Source organism: Hevea brasiliensis, chromosome 1 (assembly GCF_030052815.1).
Source record: "Hevea brasiliensis isolate MT/VB/25A 57/8 chromosome 1, ASM3005281v1, whole genome shotgun sequence".
NCBI classification, from domain to species: Eukaryota; Viridiplantae; Streptophyta; class Magnoliopsida; order Malpighiales; family Euphorbiaceae; genus Hevea; species Hevea brasiliensis.
Genome location: NC_079493.1, coordinates 63,463,016 through 63,467,306, shown reverse-complemented (window position 1 = coordinate 63,467,306; position 4,291 = coordinate 63,463,016).

Genomic DNA, 4,291 nt, shown 5'->3' with positions numbered 1-4,291 from the left:
TAGACACGTGGAACACATTGTGGATCTTGTCCAGCTCTGGTGGTAAAGCTAGCCTATAGGCCACTGGACCCACACGTTCAATGACTTCATATGGGCCAATGAACCTAGGGCTTAACTTACCTTTCCTTCCAAACCTCAATACCTTCTTCCATGGTGACACCTTGAGAAACACTTTGTCACCAACTACATATTCTATTTCTTTTCTCTTCAGGTCGGCATAAGATTTACATGCATGCGAGGCAACCTTCAAGTTGGCTTTGATTATTTTCACTTTTTCCTCGGCTGTTTCACAGTGCAGCCCTACCAGTTTGTCTTCTCCCAATTCAGTCCAGCACACTGGAGTTCTACATTTTCTCCCATACAGTGCTTCATACGGGGCCATTTGAATGCTAGCTTGGTAGCTATCGTTGTATGCAAACTCTGCCAGTGGGAGGTATCTATCCCAACTTCCCTCAAATTCAATGACACAACTCCTCAGCATATCCTCAAGGACCTGGATTACTCTTTCAGATTGCCCATCCGTCTGAGGATGGAAAGCTGTGCTGAAATGGAGTTGTGTACCCAAGGATTCATGCAACTTCTTCCAAAATCTCGATGTAAACCTTGGGTCTCGGTCAGATATGATGGAAAGTGGAATTCCATGCAGTCTAACTATCTCACTAATATACAATTCTGCTAACCTCTCTAGTGAGTAGTCAGTCCTAACTGGCAGAAAGTGTGCTGACTTTGTCAATCTATCAACTATCACCCATCTTGCATCATGTTTCTTAGGGTGAGAGGTAAACCACTTACAAAATCCATGGTGACCGATCCCATTTCCATTCGGTATGCGTATAGGTCAGTAGCAAACTGATGGAACTTGATGTTCTGCCTTGACTTGTCGACATGTCAAGCATTTAGTCACATAGTCACCTATATCTCTCTTCATACTGTGCCACCAATCACGAAGCTTCAGATCATGGTACATCTTTGTACTTCCTGGGTGCATAGCATATACACTGGTGTGTGCCTCTTTTAGAATACTAGCCTTCAATTCCCCATTATCTGGTACACACAGTCTTCCTTTGTAGTACAGACACCCATCTGCTTTCACCCCATAGTCAACTGCTTTTCCCTCTGGGATCTTGCTCATAATAGCCATTAACTTTTCATCTGCCTTTTGCCCATCTAAAATCTGCTGTAGCAGGTTTGGCCTCACTTGCAACTCAGCCAAAATAGCTCCATCTCGAACCAAGGATAGACGGGCATTCAATGATCTCAAGGCTGTCATGGATTTTCTGCTCAAAGCATCAGCAACTACATTTGCCTTCCCAGGATGATAGTCAATTACACAGTCATAATCCTTCAGGAACTCAATCCATCGCCTCTGTCTAAGGTTGAGCTCCTTCTGGGTTGGCAAATATTTCAGGCTTTTGTGGTCTGTGTAAATGTAGCACTTTTCACCATACAAGTAATGCCTCCATATCTTCAGTGCGAAGATAATTGCTGCAAGCTCTAAATCATGGGTAGGGTAGTTATGCTCATGTGGCCTTAGCTGCCTGGAAGCATAGGCGATCACTTTCCCCTCTTGCATCAACACACACCCTAACCCATTATGAGAGGCATCACTGTAGACCACAAAGTCCTTCCACGACCTTGTGTGTGATAACACCGGTGCCTCTGTCAACATAGCCTTCAACTTCTCAAACTGGTGCGACACTTGTCATTCCACCAAATTTGACATTCTTGTGTAACAACTTGGTCATTGGAGCAGCTATTAGGGAAAATCCTTCACAAATCTCTGTAATACCCAGCTAGCCCCAAGAAGCTTCGACCTCGGTTGTATTCTCGGGAGGCTTCCATTCCATCATCGCTTCTATTTTCTTGGGATCCACCTAATCCCATCACCGACACTATGTGTCCAAGGAATGCAATTTCATTCACCAAAAGTCACACTTGGACAACTTAGCATACAGCCTCCTTTTCTCTCGTGGTTTGTAGAACAATCCTCAAATGCTCATCATGTTCTTCCCCGGTCTTGGAATACACCAAAATATCATCAATAAAGACCACTACGAACCGATCTAAGTGTGGATGGAAGATACGGTTCATAAGGTCCATGAATGCCGCTGTGCATTTGTTAAGCCAAAGGGCATCACCGTAAACTCATAATGCCCATACCGGTCCCGAATGCGATCTTTAGCACATCCGCATCCTTCACCCTCACCGATGATACCTCGACCGAGATCAATCTTGAAAATACTCCTGCTTCCTTCAACCGATCAAACAGATCATCAATTCTAGGCAACGGATATTTATTCTTCACGCCACTTTATTCAACCGCAGAATCGATGCATAGTCTCAAAGTCCCATCCTTCTTTTTCACAAACAGCACTGGAGCTCCCCATGGTGACACACTGGGGCGTATGAACCCCTTATCAAGCAACTCTTGCAACTGAGTTTTCAACTCTCTCAATTCAGTGGGTGCCATCCTATAAGGAGCAATGGAAATGGGTGCTGTACCCGGCAGTGTCTCAATGGCAAATTCAACTTCCCTTTCTGGTGGCAAACCAGGCAACTCTTCAGGAAATACCTCTGGGAAGTCTCTCACTGTGGGTATGTCACTCAGGTTTGGCTTAGCCTGCCTTGTATCCACCACATGTGCTAGGTAGGCTTCACAGCCTTTTATCATCATTCTCCTTGCAACAGTGGCTGAGATAACATTGGACAGAAAATCTGTCCTTTCCCCCACAACTGTGATCTCATTATCCTCTGAAGTTTTTAGAGAAATTCTCTTCAACTTGCAATCAACTATTGCCTGATGACGTGACAACCAGTCCATTCCCAATATCACGTCAAACTCATGGAAGGGTAACTCAATTAGGTCTACCGAGAATTCATACCCTTGAATTCTTAAAGGGCAACCCTTGTATACTTTGTTCACTACCACACTGTGGCCCAATGGATTAGTGACCAGAATATCTTGGTCACTCTCCCCTACCAATATCCCCCTTTCTACGGGTAGGTTGATGCAGATGTATGAATGAGTGGATCCTGGATCCACCAATGCATGCACAGGTGTAGTGTAGAGGGAGAACGTACCCCTGATGACATCCGGGGCATCTTGCTCCTCCTGAGCTCTCAAGGCATAATTTCTGGCAGGTGGTCTGTTATCTGGCCTCTCTGCTGGCTCAAATGCAGGCCTCTGAGATGGTCCCACGGCTTAGTTTACGGACCTTCTACCCCTTGGTGGTGCAGAGCGGTGCATGCGCTTGTGTTGGAGCGGTTGTAGTTGTTCTGCGTGGGCGGTTCTTCAATCGATGCTCTGTTGACCCACATCTCAAGCGAGCACCGATTACTCTCCAACACTCCCCCTTATGCCATTTTTGACAGTATGGACATGCAGAAGATGCCGGGCCTGGTCCCCTGAACCCCATCCCTGGAGAGCTGCCCACTGATGGTGTGGACTGACCTCTCCTAGGGGTGAACTGTGGCCTGGGCCCCTGAGACTGACCCTGGCCCTGTGGCTGACCCGAACTCTGTGCAGGAGGACCCTTAAACTTCTTCCCTGATGCAGGAGCTGAACTAGACTGACCCGGTCCCCTCTTCTGCTGTCTCTCTCTTCTAGTCCACTCACTAATTCTCACTTTTTCAACCTTTATGGCAGCTTCCACTAACTTGGTAAATTCGGTGATTCCCAAGGCAGTGAGCTGGATCTTGATGTTATCATTTAGTCCCTCTTCAAATCTCTTGCATCTTTCAGCTTCATTTGGGACTATCTCCCTTCCGTAGCGGCTTAATAGGACGAATTCTTTCTCATATTCGGCCACTGACATTTGTCTCTGCCTCAGGTTAATAAATTCCCTTCTTCTCTCTTCTAGGTATCTGAGTACCCACATACTTCTTCTTGAATTCGAGAGAAAGAAATCCCAAATTCTGACTTCGCTGCACTTCACTGGACACAGTGTCCCACCATCCATAGGCATCATCTTGCAGCAAAGAGATGGCAGCTTCCAGGTTTTGCTCTGGAGTGCAGTGAAGTTGTTTCAAGACTCTGCCCGTTCTGTTCAACCAATTCTCGGCTGCAACAGAGTCATCTTCTCTCTTGCCATAGAAATCCACTGCCCCAAATTTTCTTAACCTTTCCAGGTGTGACTTCTGCTGTGGAGCTGGTGGTGGTGGTGGTGGTGCTGGCATTACCCCAGCCATCTGTCTAAAGAAGTCGGCCATTTGTTGGAACATGGCTCGTGGAGGCCGAGCTGCTCTGCTTGAGCTGGCGGAGCAGATTCTCTCATGCCCCCAGTCTCAGCTG